General features: G+C 50.6%; 1 pseudogene; it reads right to left on the bottom strand.

Moving 5' to 3' along the window:
- The window catches only part of LOC125506797 (putative FBD-associated F-box protein At5g56820), a 58,253-nt pseudogene that overhangs the window by 2,365 nt on the left and 36,350 nt on the right, over window positions 1–19,538 (bottom strand).

Raw genomic sequence — 19,538 nt, 5'->3', positions numbered from 1 at the left:
CTTTGTATTTCCGTTCATTTGCAATGGAAAGGGGTCATGCCCGGTTCGAAAAAAAATTGCACATGGTGCGCTGTATTACATAGGTAGATGGTGCAATTGATGTAACAGTAGTAGTAAACTTAGCATTGCACGGAGAAATTTTCTAGACAGTGTTACTAGTTGTTTTCTGACAACTATGGTATCTATTCTTAACTGCATTAGAGCACAGAGTAATCAATGATACAGCTTTCTGTGCATTTGTGTCAACCAAAATGCACAGTGATGTATTATTATGCAATAGCATGTTATAAACTGGTCAGCGTAGCAATGAAACAGAACTATGCAACTTCTGCATTGGGTACAAATAGAATACCTAAACTAACAGAATCCCATGAAAGAGAATCAAGAAGTTTTGCTAAATACGATTAAATAGAAAAGGACGTCATGAAATTACACACAATTCAAATAGTCATTTGTTAATCAATGTCCTAGCACGAATAGTGAATCCGAAGGATAAAATTTTCTATCTAGACTTAATATGCCTCACAGGAACTTTGTTACGACACAACATTTCAGCATCGCAACACTAAGAGCATCTCAATAGGTGATGTAGATGTATAAATAACTGATTTTTTTCCATCACTTTGTCCCAAAAACTTGCTCCAAAAGATGATGTAGATGTATAATTTTTTACTCAGATTTTGCTGTAGATGTAAAATACGTCACTTGGTGATGCAAATTTGCATCACCAGCTGCCGCCCAAGCAAAACACCAGTAAAAGCCTGCACGCCCAACTACCTCTGGAAAGTTCCCGCCGCAGCCGCTCCTCCACCCTGGTGGCCACTGCCGTCACTCCGCCGCCTTCCCCGGGCCCCGCCGCTTCACCCTGCCAAACCTGGAGGACCGCCGGAGCCCCGGCTGCCCCGCCAGTGCTCGATCCCGAGCCGTCATGGCCATCTCCGCGAGCCCCAGCCCCCGCCTCAAATCTCGCATCAAGTTTGGTTCAAACAGAAGCAGGTGACCATACAGACATAGATGCAAACTGAAGAACAAGATACGTAGCATTTTTCTAGTACTGAATGATCTACCTCTGATGTTTGGTGGGTGGACTCAGGTATATGGTCACATGCTTTCACAGTATTGAAATAAGAACTTAGACAAAGTGTGCAATAACATTTTGCAGTGTCTACACTCGTGTAAGAACTCAAAACTAAGCTACAATCAATTATTCATAGCTGAAACATGTTGTTGCTGCAAGCTTCCGAACCTGATAGAATATTGTATTCACTGTTTGGTAACCCCTTTGGTGCATTGCAGGTTGTGATTATGTTGTTCATTGATAAAGAAAATTATTGTGTGCTCTTAAGTCATCAATCAAGATTTGTACCTCGAATATGGAGTTGTCTTGCTGGTTTAATATAGGTGCAAAATAACTCCTCTTATCTTATTTACCTAAATTCATATATCTTGTGCATATTGTTCTGTGTTTAGTTGCATTCTCTTTTTAATTTAAGAGCCTGTTTTGGATCGAATAGAGGGAATTAAAGTTGTTGATTCAGCAACTATAAACTATGACGACTTTATGTGGCGAACATCATCCAAATTGCAGTGAGGGCCAATTTAACAGATCATACTTTGCATTTGTGGCCACTGCATAAGTGGTGCACTTTGGTGTTTGATTATGACGTGTGTTATGACCAGCATATTAGGGGCTTAGCCCAGTGGGTTATGGCCCAAGTATCTTAATCATTATTAGGGGCTTAGCCCAATTATCTTATCGTATTAGGATTGTTTGCTTAGAAGTCAAGTAAACCTCTCTATATAAGAAGAGGGGATGTATCAATCTAATCAGACAAGAAGCAATCAATATTTGCTCGGCTTCCCTTAGAGAGCCGGGAGACCTAAACCCTAGCCGCCTCTTATGCCCGCCGCCGTCGCACCAGCCGCAAGGACGGCGCCCAGCCGCCGGCCGCCGCGCAATCTTCTCCGACCTCCTCCCTCCTTCCCTTACAGGCTATGCCCTAGACCGGGTAGAACCCTAGTTTCCACCAATTTGGTACTTCGTCATCCCCACCCACGCCGCCCCTGCCCATCATCACCACCGCCCCGATGACCACGGCCGGGTCCCCAACGCCGCCGGCCCCGATCACCTCCGCGCCGCCGGCTCCAGTCACCTTTGCGCCGTCGACGATTCCTGTCTTCACGCCGGAGGAGATGTCCAGCACCTTGTGGGACCTCGTGACGGCCGTCCAGGGCATCACCCTATACCTGGCCGGCCCGCAGGCCACCCCGCCGGCTGCGCCCCCCGCCTACAGCCATCCGGCGCTGCACTGGCCGATCCAGAACACATCTGGCCCGAGCGGGATGCCCCTGCTGCCGTTCCAGGCGGGACACACCAGCGGGCCCCCGTCGCTGCTGCACCTACAGCCGCCCTCAGCCGCGACCCAGCTCTGGCTGCCATAGCCGTCCCAGGGCGCGCCTGCAATTGGCGGGACACCGCTGCTGCCATTCCAGGCGGGGCACCACAGCGGGCTGCCATCGCCGCTGCTGCACCTGCAGCCGCCCCTAGCCGCGGCTTCCCTCTAGCCACAGTGGGCCCCTACTGCCACCGCGGCTACCGCCACGTCGGCCCATTCTCCACAACAGCCGCTGCAACTCCAGGCGCCACCTCTACCCAACTCCGGACTGCCGCCACCGGCCGGCCTGCCGATACACCAGGTCCGGTTCCCGCCCTCCCCATCGCCACTACCAGCTTGGGCGACTGGGTCTTCACCATCGCTGGTCTACACCACGGCTCCGAAGCAGCCGCCCCGTTTCTGCAGTTCGCCGGGCCATCCGGCTCCGCGGGTCCCTACCCGGAGTACTTCGACCAGGCGCCACCCGCCTCGCTGCTCCGCACCTCCGAGCCAGCTCGACACGGCGCTCCGACCCAGACACCGCCGCGGTTCGCCAAGATCGACTTCGCCACCTATGACGGCACGGAGGACCCCCCTCAACTGGCTCAACCAGTGCGGCCAGTTCTTTCGCGGGCAGCGCACCCTCGCCTCGGAGCGCACCTGGCTCGCCTCTTACCACCTCCGCGACGCGGCACAGACCTGATACTACGCCCTCGAGCAGGACGAGGGCAGCATGCCCCCTTGGGAGCGCTTCCGCGAGCTCTGCCTCCTTCGTTTTGGGCCCCCGATCCACGAGAGCCGCCCGGCGGAGCTAGGCTGCTTACCCTTCCCCTTCACGGTTCAAGACTTCGCCGACCGTTTTCAGGCCCTGGCATGCCATGCGTCGGGCGTTACGGCGCAGCAGCGGGCCGACCTCTTTGTCGGCGGACTTCCAGATCACATCCGCATGGACGTGGAGCTTCGGGGACCCTAGGATCTCCAGACGGCCATGTACTACGCCCGTGCGTTCGTGCACTGCGCGGTGGCCGTCCAGCAGGAGTCACCGTCCCGGGCCACTAGGTCGCTACCCTGGCCAGATCCCGCTCAGGGTCGGCCTGCTTAGGCTCCCACGGCACCCCTCGCCGCGACCGCGGCGCGCCCATTCCGCCGGCTCACCTCGGTCAAGCTACTCGAGCGTCGCCGCCAAGGGTTGTGCTTCAACTGCGACGAGCCCTACATGCCCGACCACGCGTCCCCGCGACTCTTCTACCTGGAGGTTGCATACTACATTCCGGAGGACGCCGTCGCCGCCGACCTTGCCGCCCCAGCTGTCGTGAAGGTGTTTGACGCTGGTTGATCACCTCGAGGAGTTCAGCAAGCGCTTCCCCACCTTACAGCTCGAGGACGAGCTGTTTGTGCAGGCGGGGAGAAGTGTTATGACCAGCATATTAGGGGCTTAGCCCAGTGGGTTATGACCCAAGTATCTTAATCATTATTAGGGGCTTAGCCCAATTATCTTATCGTATTAGGATTGTTTGCTTAGGAGTCAAGTAAACCTCTCTATACAAGGAGAGGAGATGTATCAATCTAATCAGGGAAGAAGCAATCAATATTTGCTTGGCTTCCCTTAGGGAGCCGGGAGACCTAAACCCTAGCCGCCTCTTGCACCCGCCGCCGTCGCACCAGCCGCAAGGACGGCGCCCAGCCGCCAGCCGCCGCGCAATCTCCTCCGACCTCCTCCCTCCTTCCCTTACAGGTTACGCCCTAGACCGGGTAGAACCCTAGTTTCTACCAACGTGAGTGGTGACCAGAATACTAATTAACCAATAAGTCCAACGTTTTAACCCAAATTTTTCTAATTAGTTAGTTTGGTGGCATCAACCTGAAATTCTTTTTGTTCAGCATGTATCCAAGGTTGACGAGGATACTGAGAAATTGGGATATTGTTTTCCAGAAATGTTGTTGACTTGAAGATGGATCCTGGATGTTGCATGAGCTGTAGATCACAACTTGAGTTGGCTCCTGCTTTTGCTAAAGTATACAGGGCAGTATCTAAGATCAACGGGTATATTATGCGCTACTTCATGCGGCATTTCTGAATTTGATGCATGTTTCATCTATGAATTTCATCGCGGCTGCGTCGCAGGTGTTCTGGTTGGCGTTCTGATAGATGGCAACTGGCTTTGTTCCGTAGATCCGTGTGATCAGCAGAGTGTGTGGCTGCGGTGGAAGCCGTCCTCCAGTAGGCCTGCAAGGCAATTGTGCTCACACCCTCGCAAGCTCCCTCTTCCATGCTTCCGTTCATTCCAACCCCGACGTCGTCTCACCTCTCCTTGATCTCACATCGACGTAGCTTAGTCCACGCCATAGCATGCAGCTCTAGTTCTCCATTGTTGGGTCGTTGGTCTTCTTGTGGACGTTCCCATGATGGGTGTTTTGGTAGATAGAAAATTGCATTTGCTCCGTAGCGAAGCACATGTGTAATACATATTTTCTTAAATTTGAATATACCTCAATCTTTTTGTGCCATTGCAATGCACAGACATATGTGCTAGTCATACTTAAGCTATTAAGACTGACCATTTTTCATACTCTTATCAAACAAATATGCATGGTTAACATGATTAGGACTGCTCAATCTTATGTTCTAATCATCCATACTTGGCATGGCTCCCAATTGTTGTATCAGGGATCACATGTTACAATTATTGGACCTAAGAGGGAAATGGAATTTATTGATGCCTCCCATGCCTTATGGCCATTGCCGAACATAAAAATGCAACCATCTTGCTAGGCTGTATTTTTTGAGGAAGATTTAATGGTAAGTGCATCAATACAGAAGCAGCTGACAATAATTTGACATACTCTCTGCTTAAAGATATATGTTAAATACATATTTACGGGGAGAAGACAAATGCAATCTCAATATGTTTAAGAACAAGTGCTATATAACTGACTTCAGAAAGAGTAGTGGGGCTGTTAGTTCAAGGCTGGACAGCTCACATAAGATCCTAGGCTGTTATAATTATATTGTATGCTTTATCAGATACAGCACCTTTACCCAACTACTATCAAACAGCATAAGCAGTCATATGTGTCATTGTTAGAGCATCTACAACCACGATTACCTATTCTGCCGCCCTATACATCCGCAGGCGCATCTGAGCGTGTCCGCTGGCAGTGCCCAGACAGAACCCATTTTGCTCCCTCAATAACCACAAACCACAAAAGTCAGGACCCTATTTCATACAAACCCATGAATAGTACGTACTCCCTCCGTCCGGTAAAGAGTGTACATTTGGCTTCAAAATTTGTCCACAAAAGAGTGTATTTCTATCTTCTCAATGCATTTTAAAGTAGAAAAAAATACTTCTCTCTCATCACACGGTAATCAAGACCAATAGCAATCTACACATGGTCTTCTTAATTTCTACATGCACTTAGCTCATTGGGGGTTGGTTAATTAAAGAGGAGAGAGATGGTGGCTTTCACTTTTCCAATGCATTTTTAATTCACTCCATAATTTGTCCTAAATCTCTATATGTACACTCTTCACCGGACGGAGGGAGTAGATCATAGGAGATAGCATAAAAACTTAGCAATTTGGACATCGGACATCGCATTAGTTCATCCAAAAGGGCCCATGTAGTTCAAATTCAACCTGAAATGAAAATAAAAACAACTAAAAGATAAACATAGCAATGGGGGCTGCCGGAGTTCACCACTTCTTGGCAATACACTGGGAGGGGTCGATCAGGCAAATCCCAAAGCTGACCCCCGAACAGCTGCCGGACTGCGTCTAAGGATGCCTAACCACCGCACCGATCATTCGGGGGGACACTGCGAGGTGGGTAGTTTATCTGGGGCCTTGCCCTTGCGGTCGGTGACGCGGCAGTCAATCTCCTCCGTGTACGCGTCCGCGGAAGGAGGATCGTCATCGTCGTCCTTGCTGGTGGTGCCACTCTCCGACGCCGAGGAGATGTAGCCAGACAAGCGGCAGATGGCGCGGGCCTGCTCCCCCGCGTGCCATGCCGCCTTCGCCTTGGCGCTCCCCTTCTCCCTCGTGAGGCGCTCAAAAGCTTCGAGCCCGAGCAGGAGCGCCTTCTCTTTTTTGCGCTAGAGGAGCCAAGCGCTGGACTCCACCGTGGTCAGCGAGCGCCGCATGACCTCACTGAGGAGCACCTCCTCCAAGTCGACGGGGACAGAGCGTGCACATTGGCGAGAAGAGCCAGACTCCGCCGCGGCCGCGGCCCACTGCCGCTAGCGCCGGGCCGCCTTCGCATCCAACTCCGGCATGCGCATCTGCATGGTAGCCACGGGCACGAGCACCCAACGCTACCCGAGTGGTGCTGGTGCCAGAGGAGAAGGGGAGATGGCCGCCCTGCTCCGGATCTGGAGCGGCGTAGAGCAGGAGGGGCGACCGCGGCCCACATTGGCGCATTGCGGTGGCGGGACCCGGAGGAGCTAGCGACAGATGCCACAGAACTCGAGATCTCGCTGGTGTCTAGTCGCGAGTGTTGGATGGCGATGCGGAGCGCGAGCTCCTCGTCGTCCGGCGGCGTCGCTGCCGGAGCCGGCGTCCTCCTCCTTCACGAGGCTGTCCCAGTCCATGGGCTCGTCTCACTGCCGGAGTCATGGCCGGACTTGGCCATGGCAGAGGAGGAAGGGAGATTGGGAGAGGAAATGGAGAGGATGGGAGGGGAGGGGAGAAGGCGAGAGAACTGAGAGTGACTAGGGTTTGTCCGAGCGGGTGGGGCTTCTGTGGGGGCGGTGCTGGGGGCGGCGTGAGCCAGAGTGTGCTGCTCCGACGTGGCGGCTCTGCCCAGGCGCGTCCGGGCCTCCTCATATCTGCCCCAGATATGGGCCTGGTGGGGACTGCCGGTCAATCCAAGCGTTTGGCCCGGATTTAAGCGGTGCGGTTGGGTGTAGTTTTTGCGTCCGGGCAGCCCGCCCGAGTGTTTGTGGCCGGTATGGGGGGTCGGTTGTGCATGATCGACCATTCCATAACAACATGCGGGGCTCGTCGCAGGAGAACCCGCGCGACTTCAACCCTAGGTACCCCCCTTCTCCCCCCCCCCCCGCGCTGTCGGACGGCGCCGCCAGGACAAAGCCCTTGGTGGTTGTCGGCGATGGCGGGTGCTTGCACCTCGCCTGAGCCCATCGCCCCCTCCCTTTCCCCTCAGTCGCAGCTCGCGTCCCGGCGTCCATCCTACGTCGCCGCTGGCGGGATACGGCCTGCCCGCGTCCCCGTCGCGCCTCATCCCCGGTTCGCAATGTGCTGTTGCCGGCGTGCGGCGGTGCTCTGCCAAATCCCATGCTATGGGTACACCGCCGGTGGGAGGCCTCCCAGCTGCTGCTCCTCCAGTGGTTGGCGGCCAAGCCGGGTAGCCCTCGTACCGGATCTGGTGCATGCTGGCGCTCTGCTGCCCTTCGGTGCAGATCCGCTACTCTTGCCTTTCTGCAGAGCACCTAGGGTGGCTGGAGACGTCCGGAGCGGCCTGTGGTGCCAGTGCGCCACTGTATGGGTTGGATGGTGGCTGGCCCTCGGCTCTGGCAAGTTCGATTGGGGGATTGGTGTGGCATGGTGGGGTGGCCGGGGGCCCTCTGGATGTGTAAGAGGCGTCTTTCCATCACCGTCTGGTGGTTGATTCCCTTGCCGGTGTGCTGCTGATGGTGGTGCGGGTATGCGAGCACTTGGATGCCAGGGGGGCGGCCCTGGAAGGTGGACTACATGTTTGGCTTTGCGGCAGGTGGCGTTGTAGTGGTGGTGGCTTCTCTCTGTGGCTGTGTGGATGGCGTGGAGTGGGGCGGCGGGGGATCCTGGTGATGGCAATGCTTCAATAGTGATGTCTCATGATCGCGATGGCTGATTTGGTGTTGGCGGGCTTGTTGACTAGGGCACCTCAATGTGGCGTGGGTGAGGCTCCAGGCAAAAGCTCAGCGTTTCGGCACCGGCGACAACGATCCCTGTGGGTGTCATGTCCCTGTTGGGGGCATCGTCGAGGTCCCTTTTTTCTGCGCCAGGGCTCCCGATGAAAATCTTTGACCATTCCTTCGGTCTTCACGGCGGTGGCGCATTGCGTCGTCACTGTCCCGGGAGTGTCATCGTGCAGCTCAGGTTCTCTCTGGTCATGGCATGTTGTCATCGGTGGGCAAGCTCGGATCCCAGCTTGAAGTTCCTTCGCCTCTAGTATGGGGTGGTTTCGCTGCATCATATCTTTTACATGTGACTTCGTTGGCATCATTGTTGGTCCTTGGTGTCTCTGGCAGGATCGGCGCTCCACGTCCAGGAGTGAGAGGGCAGGGGGCTGTCTCTAGCGACAGCTTGGTGTGTGCGTTGCAATAGATGTCCGGTGGTTTCTTGTGGAGGCGCGCGGTTCCTCGTCTAGTCAGCAGTCTGGAGTGCTTCTTGTTGGGATGTGGCTACTCCTGTTTGTATGTTTATCTTTGATGATCTGCTTTGTAAGAGGGTTCCCTCGCCACTTTGTATCATTTCGGTCGTATTGCTTTATATATAAAGCGGGACGAAAGCCTTTTTCGGTATGGGGGGTCCGGTTGTAGATGCTCTTAGTACATATGCTCTGTCTCGGTATGGCAGGACAAGTAAGAGAAGAATGGAATGAGTATTGATCTGAGAAGTTGGACATTGAGGTAATATACCCTTCATGGATGATAAAATAGAATGTGCATAGATACTATTAATGTGATGGTGATTACCAGCCTTTGACAGAGAAATTAGAACACAACAAAGCTACCACTCTCTCCAGTCGTCATTGTATGACGTTGTGATGCGGAGCATCCTACGATCATCCCCATGTACACTACGACTATTCCCCAAGCTCCAAGTGGACATACGACGAGACCTCCAACATGTGGCATTGGACATAAGGTGAACTCTCTCCTTGTTCAACTTACCTTGGACCCACATGAGACATGGCTACTACCTCAAACAAAGACACTTTGTGTGCCTAGGTACCAATGAACCAACAAGGAGAAGGAATGGTGCAAGATGGACACCAAGAGTATGGACAGGGATTTTCCTAGCGCAAAGATAGAGGTACTACCGGTCAACTACCACCCAACTACCGGTCGACCGGTACAACCGCCCAACTACCGGTCAAGCTTCTGTGATCGACCGGTGCAAGGCCGGTACAGCACCAGAACAACTGCTATATCCGCTAAAACCGGTACTACCGGCCCCATGACCGGTACTACCGCCCTGCCTGCGCGCGGTTGAAGGGGTTTCACCCCATGTATGTGACGCCCGGATAATCAAGCTACAGTGACTCTCTACTAATGAAGCCATGTCACCATGATTACGGTTGTTAAACTCGCGATGATTCAAACCCACTCAATGTTCAAAATGAAAATGGAGTCAAACGGTAAAAGTTTTCAAATGTTGAAGCTAAAATGTTCAAAGTGTGGCAAATGATCACCGGATATTTTTCATGATGAAACCTTTTCTTCAAGTATCCAATTGCCCAAAAACAATTAAACAGGGCCACGATAATAATTTAAATGCTTTTCTAAATTATTAAAATTTCCAAAACTTTCCATTTACCTCTCAAACTTTTTGTGGGAGTGCTATATATTGCAATGGTAATAACATGACCATTTGGATATTTTACAAAAGCCAAATAGTGGCTATAGAAAATACAAGACAGAAGAAAAGGTGAAAACAGAAAAGAAAACGAATAAAATCTAAAGTGCCCTGTGCACTTGGGCCTACTAGCATCAGTGACAACACAGCCCACCAAGCCGCCATCTCCATCCTTTGTTCACAGAGGGCGTCATGGACGCACGCGCCGCGTCCATGGCCATGGATGGCCACGCGGCGTCCATCCCGTGCCTCCCCTGGTGGATAAGGCCACCCCAAACCCTAGCTCATCTACCCCCCTCGCTCACTCCCTCTCCCTTGTCTGATCCAGCCACACCCATGAGCCACCATCGCCGTGCCACCATCGCTGTCGCAGCTACCGACCTCTCGCTCGCCTAAAAATTTGTCCGGAAGGACCACCGTCGACCATAGCTTCTTCCTTGGTACTTCGTTCATCGGGAACAACCACAACAACGGCATCGACCGGCTCCCCCAACCTCGGTCGCCGCCATCTCGCCGCCGTCCCGCAAGCTCCGGTCGTCCCCAGCCCCCTCGAGCTCGTCCATGACCACCATGTAGTGAGCCCTCCTCCGGTTCCCCACTTCCCGTCCTGTTTTCTTCTTGGCCTAGGTCGGCGGATCCTCCTACGACCAAGTTCGCGATCGCCATGCCCGGTCTGCGTCCCGTGCCTGCCTTCGCCCTAGCTGCGACTTGCGCGTGCGTGCACGCCTGCGTGCCCGCCCTCTGCTCTGCTGTAGCCGCTCCTTGCCGCGCCGTTGCTGTTGTCTCCATGCAACGCACGCACCTAGTGCTGCATCCGGTGACCCGCTGCTGCTATCGCTGCCTTGCACAGCCGCTCGGGCCACCCACCCGTGGCGGGCTCACCCGTTGCTCGTTCGTTTGCATGCGCCCGGCCGCCCTGCCTCCCCGCGCTGCCTTGCCGCCCCCTTCTCACGCCGCAAGTGAGGCTTTGTAGGATCGAAAGTATGTCTAGAGGGGGGTGATTAGACTACTTGACCAAATAAAACCTATCCTTTTCCCAATTTTAATTCTTGGCAGATTTTAGCAACTTTGGACAAGTCAAGCAATCTTAACACAATTCAAGCAAACATGCAAAGAGTATATGAGCAGCGGAAAGTAAAGCATGCAACTTGCAAGAATGTAAAGGGAAGGGTTTGGAGGATTCGAACGCAATTGGAGACACGGATGTTTTTGTTGTGGTTCCGATAGGTGGTGCTATCTTACATCCACGTTGATGGAGACTTCAACCCACGAAGGGTAACGGCTGCGCGAGTCAACGGAGGGCTCCACCCACGAAGGGTCCACGAAGAAGCAACCTTGTCTATCCCACCATGGTCGTCGCCCACGAAGGACTTGCCTCACTAGGGTAGATCTTCACGAAGTAGGCGATCTCCTTTCCCTTACAAACTCCTTGGTTCAACTCCACAATCTTGTCGGAGGCTCCCAAGTGACACCTAGCCAATCTAGGAGACACCACTCTCCAAGAAGTAACAAATGGTGTGTTGATGATGAACTCCTTGCTCTTGTGCTTCAAATGATAGTCTCCCCAACACTCAACTCTCTCTCACAGGATATGGATTTGGTGGAAAGAAGATTTGAGTGGAAAGCAACTTGGGAAGGCTAGAGATCAAGATTCATATGGTAAGTGTCGTGGTTTTGTCACGGCAGATGTCCTAGAGAAAGGACTTAGTCGTGGAGCCATCGCAACGGGTTAGCTTGAAGGGGTTAAAGCGGACACAGGGACGCAAGAGAGTTTATACTAGTTCGGCCCCTTCAATGAAGGTAAAAGCCTACGTCTAGTTGTGATGGAATTGATGGGGTTTCGATGACTAGGGAGAAAACAAGCTTCGCCTAAGTCTCGAGTTGTTGTCTGTTGTCCTTGAACCGCCGCCGGGTCGTCCCCTTATATACACGAGTGACGCCCGTCGGTTCACAGAGTCCCAATACCGGCTCATAGATGTGTCCGGTTTGGTCTCTACTTATTCCTAACTTACAATACAAGTTACATACCAACGCTGGTTTACGGCTACAGGACTTAAACCGACTATGGGCCTTGAGCCCTCATCTGCCTTCTTGGGTTTCAACATAGTTAACTACTGAAGAAGTTAACTCGGCCCAGATAGGCCGGTTTACGCCCAGTACTGATATCCTCAACATTAGGCCCCAGATTGATTTGAACAGGTTCATGTCAATCCTTAGCAAAAATCTTCATCTTCAACACCTTCTTGTAGTTTGTTGAATCGCCGTGACGTCATCTTCTCTGGTCGTTGTAAACCGGCGTGACGTCACCTGTTATAAAGAAACTTATCCATGATACCTTTTTTGTTTAATAGGTCTGCGACAATCGAGGCGACAACTCCGTTTCCAGACCCACGGTTCCTTGATTTTCGCACCTGACACATGCCCCTTGCCTTATAAATAAGACCGAAGGGTCATTTCTTTTTCCCCTTCGTGCCCTTCTGCTTCGTCTTCCCCGCGTCGTCCAGCTTCGGAGCTCCGCCGCCATTGACGACTTCTGCTCCAACCTTGGCCGCTGCATCACCTTGACTGTACCAGAGCATCGCGGCGACCTTCTGTTTCTTCCTCGGCTCTGGTGAGTTCTTCACCTTTTCCTCCGTAGATCCGTTCTAGGGTTTCCAAGTTCTTCAGTGTTCATCGTCCGCTTCGTACTCATATGATAGATCCTAGATGAACCTGTGAACCTTTGCTCTGTGTAGCGGTAGTTCTTAGCATCCGCCTTTACTTATATGCCTCAAGACCATAGATCTACTTGTATCTCTGCCCATTGATTCGGTACTGTTCTTTTTTGAACCTTGAATATTTTCCTTCTTTTCTGAACTTGCTTCAGATCCGTCGCTGTAGAGAAATCTTGTGAAATATGTTTCTGTACACTTATATATCCGCAATCTCAACTGTTTCAATGCTTAGATCCGGCGGTTTAACTTTGTAGAAAAATTGCCAAATCGGTATATACCATTAGTACCCTTGTTGAACCGCCAGATGCTGTTGCTTCATAAAACTCCGGTTTAGATAGAGCTGTCTCCGGTTTAACATTGTACATACCAGTGCACTTTTATAAATGCATTCTTGAACCGGAATTACCTATCTTGTAGATTTCATCATGGCCAAGAAAGTATATGAGTGCAACTGGGTTCCTTCTCGCGTCACAGAGACTCAACTGAATAATTTAGTCCTGATCGATGCTTTAGGCAGCAAAAACACCATCCATTGGAGAGCTCCTGGCAAAGAATGCCCTCCCACACCTCAAGAAGGAGAGGTCGTCGTTTTCGTATATCACTTAGCCCGGGGCTTTAAGCCGCCCGGTTCTAAATTTTACCGGGACGTTTTAGCCGATTTTCAACTCCACCCACAAGACACTGGTCCCAACTCTGTTACAAACATGTGTCACTTCCAAGTGCTCTGTGAGGTGTTTTTTCAAAAGGAGCCCACAGTGGAGTTGTTCAAAGACTGTTTCCATCTAAACCGCCGTACTGAGTTTTCTGACGGTTCCAATACGGAATTGGGCGGTGTGGCGATTCACAAAAGGAAAGAGGTCACATACACTCACGCCAAGCTGCACAGCCACCCCAAAGAGCGGAATCAAACATGGTTCTATTGCAGAGACACCTCCCCCGCTGGTGAAAATCCTTTGCCTGGCTTTCGTCCGGAGCGGCTTAGCAATACACACCCCTTTCCGCAAAGGTTGACTGCCAAGGAGAGAAGCAAATACGCTCCTCAACTGTCCAAGCTCAGAGCCTTCATGGCCAATGGTTTAACAGGAGTTGATCTCGCTCGCTGTTGGATATTGTGGAGCATACTGCCCCTTAGTCAGCGCTCCAGTTTGATGTGCGAGTATACTGGCAGTGTTGATGACCCATTGCGACATGCTAACATCCAGCTTACCGACGAAGAAATCAAAGAGGCTGTGAATAAAATGCTGAATGAACCGGAACACGTCTGTGCTCGAACCGGCCTGCTTCCCTTCTGTGCCACCAACAAACCGCCAGCTGTAAGAGTTTGATTGTTCTTTTTTCTGAACCTATTATTGATATATCTGGTCATTGTTTAATATCAACGCCTGTTTAAAAAGGGCAATGATCCGTTTTGGAGCAAGAAACTGCCGTAGGAGAAACCAGAAAAACCAGACAAACCAGAAAGATCAATCCGACAAAAGACTAAAGCTGTGAAGAAGACTACCCACAGGAAAAGAACCACTGCATCCTCTGATCCGGCCGCTGATGACGATGTGGGTAACCCGGACCTTGAGGTAGAACTTGATTCACTTGGCTTATTTTTCACGCGCCTTATTGATGATGATATTTGTCAGGATGATGCCGAAGCTAGTCAGGATGATGTTGCAGAGGTAATTATTCTTTCCTCCGATTCAGATCCTTTGCCTTCACTAAAAATCCGCCAGGCAAACTGGAAGGTTAAATTTTCTCATCCTCTTGCTTACTTGGATCTCAAATTTCTTATGAAGACCCAACAGCACGAAGCTCGCCGCACGACCCGGCATAGTGGCCAGGTAGTTACCTCCACCGGTTTACCGAATAGTCCGGTTCGGAAACGCCATTCAGAGGTCTCTAATTTTCCTGTTAGTGCTTGTCCTAAAATGGGTTGTTTTCGTCAACCTCTTAATCCATCTGACTCCGATTATCAGGTCACTTCCCATTCCTCATCTGGCGAGTCATCAGCTACCCAGATGCCGCCGCTCAAAATGGTGCTTGGGTAAGCCATACTTATCATAATGCTTCTGGTGTATTACTTTGTAGCATATACGGTACTAACCTTTGTTACTCCTTTCAGGGCCAAGCCTAAGCCAAGCAAGAAGGCTCGCCTAGATAAAGTGGCTGAAGAAGATGCTATTCCTGAACCGGACAGAGTACTCAACCCTGAAGCGGCCATCCGTGAGGATGTGCCAAACGACCCACCACCACAAGATGATGATTTTATTACTGAAGAGAGACGTGTTGATACCTCCGGTCCTGTTGACTAGCCCAGAAGCCCCATCCGGATTGAGAAATCCACCAGTCCATCCAAGTCTACTGATAAACTGACGGCCCCAATGCAAACCGGCGACGCCAAGGATGATGAAGTTGTTATTATTGGCATTGGCCATACAGAGCCAAGCAATCCCGTCGCTTTGTCTAAACATACTGCCAAGGAAGAATTTGCTGCCTTTGGCAAGGGCAAGTGGAATGTTGATCTGGCGACTTACGCTGCTTTGAACGCCCAAGACATCCATTCCGGCTATCTGAACCAGCTGTATACCAGTCGTGACTATGAAGCCGGTCTGGTTAACATGATGAAAGATAAATATGAGGTAACTTCTATATGCTCTTTCTTGCTTGTATGCTTCAAGTGAAATATGAAGATCAAATAGGCATTAGCCCCCAAGCGCCAAGTGCATAACTTGTTGTGTGGTTGGTGTTTCAATTCTTGCACTGCTTGCTGAATCATATAACTGTCTGTATGCAGGCTGAGCTGAAAACAAAAGAGACCCAAATCACCGATCTCCAAGAAAATCTGAAGTCCCAACAGACTGAAACCTCAAAAGCAAAAGAGGAGTTGACCAGCGCCTTAAGCGTCATGGAACATCTTAAGAAGGATTTCAAGAAGGAGTGGGCGGATTGGGCTACTGAAAAATCCGCTTTAACCAAACGAGCAGAAGACGCCGAGGCTGCACTAAAACCGGTGGTGGATGAACTGACCAGCATAAAGCGGCACGTGCATGCCATGACCGCTGCTATTTTTGGTAAGCCGGTTTGATTTCTGAATTGATTCTGCCGTCTTACAGAGCTGCCGGTTTGTTAACCCTTTGTGATATTTCAGGGACACGCATTGGTCATTTGGGGTCAGATGTGCGGAAGAAATTGAAAGCCGCCTATACGTTGATCGAACAACTGTACAATGGTGCACAGCGGATCATCTGTACTGCATCCCACAACAAGCCGGCACCCACTTTGATTCAGGACACTCTACAGAAATTGTCGGTGCTTCCTGCCCGGGTTGAAGAGCTGAAGAAATCTGCTGCTCGAACCGGTGCGATCAATGCCTTAATCCGGGCAAAAGCTTGGGTGCCGGATTTTGATCCTATTGAAGCGGCTCAGGGCTATCCTAGCTTGAAGGAAGACGGGTCAGAGTTTAGTGAAGCGGATGTGCGAGCAATAAACCGGGAGGTGCGTCCGCTAGCTTGTCAATTGGCTAAAGAAGCAGACTTGTCTCATTATCAAGCCTAATATGACAATCAAAACAAGCGAGTAGTTGCACCAATTCATGAAGCGGAAAATCTTATCCCTCCAATCCGTAAGCATACTTACGCTCCCGATATTGAACCGTCGTTGCTGATCCATGATGAAGCTGTCTTTCGAGCATTAATGGGAATCGACTGGAAAACTATTGATTTCCAGCCGCTGGGTAGAGAAACTGAAGTTGAAGCAGCGTGGGATGACCCACAACCATCAGGCCAGGCTGGTGACCAAGCTTGAACCGGAAACCGGTTTAAACTGCTTTTCCTTTGAAAAAACAATGATCTTGTTTTGGGCACCGTGTTGCCTTGTAATAGGCTAGCCGATACTCTTGATTTTGATATGCCTTCGTGCATAATTACTGCAACTTGTTCTTCCTTTGGGTGATGAACTTTCCAAAGTATTTTCTGCAATAGAAAATCTTAAAGTGCCACCGCAGTTGTACCGTCAGGCGGAGTATGATGTCTGCATATGTGAAATCAAAATATCTGAAATGTAAGCATATGATCAAATCTTTGAGATACATGATACCTGCCATCGTTGGGCATGAAGTTGGCTTAGCCAATCTTGAAACGGAGGTTTCATAAACCCACACTATTGGAGGAGATAGCAGCTCCTGTATATATAATGCCAGTTTACCATGTAAACCGTGCCGGGTTATAATAAAGCACCGTGTTACTCCATAATAGGATGTTAACAAAAAATCAAACCGGGCAAATAGTCTCCGGATTAAAAATGAACCGTGTTCCGTCAATTGACAGTGTGAACTGGTTTTAAAATTTTGTCGGTTTAAAAAACGCAACAAAAAGAAAGAAATATCTATCAAAGAAAATTGTGAAGCAAAGGCAATGATAAAACCATTTGCAAAAAGAGGCTTATTTGAGCCGATCAGATGGCGTTACCATGGTCGGACATGACCAAGCTCCCGATAGGAGTAGCTATGGTTCAAGTCAGCCAGGTCCCCAAATGAAACGATGGCATTTATGCCGATCAAGAGGCGTGGCAATGGTTTAGGTTCGACCAAGCCCCCAAGTGATTCTGTGGCCTTAGGCCGATCAAGAGGCGTGACTGGTTCAGACATGACCACGTCCCCAAGTGATCTAGTGGCTCTCGCCTATCAAGAGGTGTTGCATTGGTTCGGACACAACCAAGCCCCCAAGTGATATAACATGATGCTTTTGAAAAGCTAACTCAAGGGGTAAACCGGAGGCCGCTTTAGAACAACTTCGTGTAACCACACATGATGTAAAAGGACAGATACCCCGCTTTAGTTAAGGTTCCGGTTTATTATATTTAATCATAATATATACATCGTCGTAATATGTACATAAGTAGAGCCAATGGCTCAGGTATAGTAAGGCCGAAGATGAGCTATGTTCCACGGCCTGTTGGTCTCCTCCTCTGATGTACGTGAGTCTTTATGCTCTCGAATATCGATCAGATAGTATGACCCGTTGTGCAGATTCTTGCTGACCACGAAAGGTCCCTCCCAAGGTGGGGATAGCTTATGCATATCAGTGTGATCTTGGATGAGCCGAAGCACCAAATCTCCTTCCTGAAAGGTTCTGGTTCTGACTCGGCGACTGTGATAACGACGAAGATCCTGTTGGTAAATCGCCGAGCGGGCGGCTGCTATGTCACGTTCTTCATCCAACAGGTCCAAAGCGTCTTGCCGTGCTGTCTTATTGTCCGCTTCAACATAAGCCGCCACACGAGGTGAATCATGACGGATATCACAGTGGAGAACTGCCTCCGCTCCGTAAACCATGAAGAACGGTGTGTATCCTGTTGATCTGTTGGGTGTAGTATTGATGCTCCATAACACAGATGGTAACTCTTCTACCCAACAACCCGGTGTTCTCTGCAAAGGAACCATAAGCCGGGGCTTGATGCCTTTCAAGATCTCTTTATTAGCCCTTTCTGCTTGACCATTGGACTGTGGGTGTGCCACTGATGAAACGTCAAGCCGGATGTGCTCCCGTTCACAGAACTCCTTCATGGCACCCTTGGACAAATTGGTACCATTATCTGTGATGATACTGTGTGGAAAGCCAAACCGAAAAATCACTTTTTTGATGAACTGAACCGCCGTGGCTGTATCACACTTGCTAACTGGTTCTGCCTCCACCCACTTTGTAAACTTGTCAACCGCCACCAGGAGGTGGGTCTTCTTATCTTTGGACCTTTTGAAAGGCCCAATCATATCCAGCCCCCAAGTCACAAACGGCCAAGTAATTGGAATCATTCTCAATTCTTGAGCCGGCACATGAGCACGTCTTGAAAACTTTTAGCAACCGTCACATCGTCTGACCAGATCCTCCGCATCAGCATGAGCAGTTAACCAATAGAAGCCATGACGAAATGCTTTAGCTACCAAAGATTTTGAACCGACGTGGTGACCACAATCTCCTTCGTGGATCTCACGCAAAATTTCACAGCCTTCTTCAGGAGACACACAGCGTTGAAACACCCCTGATACACTGCAATGATGCAACTCGCCATTGACAATGGTCATGGACTTGGACCGCCGGATTATCTGTCGGGCCAGAGTCTCATCCTCTGGTAACTCGCCCCGGTTCATGTACGCCAGGTAAGGAAGCGTCCAATCCGGAATGACATGAAGAGCTGCCACCAATTGAGCCTCCGGATCAGGAATAGCCAAATCCGCTTCACTAGGGAGCTTGACCGACGGGTTGTGCAGCACATCCAGAAAAACATTGGGCAGGACCGGTTTGCACTGAGAGCCCAGCCGGCTTAAAGCGTCCGTTGCTTCATTCTTCCGTCGGTCCACGTGGTCCACCTGATAGCCTTTAAAGTGACCTGCAACAATATCCACCTCATGACGATATGCTGCCATGAGTGGGTCCTTGGAGTCCCAAGTGCCAGATACTTGTTGAGCCACGAGGTCTGAGTCACCGAAGCACTTAACTCGACTTAGGTTCATCTCCTTAGCCATCCGGAGACCATGGAGCAAGGCTTCATACTCAACTGCATTGTTAGTACAAGGGAACATTAAGCGGAGAATGTAACAAAACTTATCACCTCGTGGGGAAGTTAATACGACTCCAGCCCCCGAGCCTTCCAATTGCCTGGATCCGTCAAAATGGATGGTCCAATATGTGTGATCCGGCTTTTTTTAGGTGCTTGCATTTCCGTCCAATCATTGATGAAATCAACAAGTGCTTGAGACTTAACCGCCGTCCGAGGCACATACTTCAATCCGTGCGGCCCAAGCTCTATAGCCCACTTGGCAATCCGGCCAGTCGCTTCCCGGTTCTGGATGATATCCCCCAAAGGAGCAGAACTGACCACCGTAAT

This window comes from Triticum urartu, chromosome 1A, assembly GCF_056163025.1.
Source record: "Triticum urartu cultivar PI428250 chromosome 1A, HENAU_Tu73, whole genome shotgun sequence".
In the NCBI taxonomy this organism is placed as follows: Eukaryota; Viridiplantae; Streptophyta; class Magnoliopsida; order Poales; family Poaceae; genus Triticum; species Triticum urartu.
Note: the sequence above shows the minus strand (reverse complement) of the source record. Positions and strands in the feature narration are given on the sequence as shown.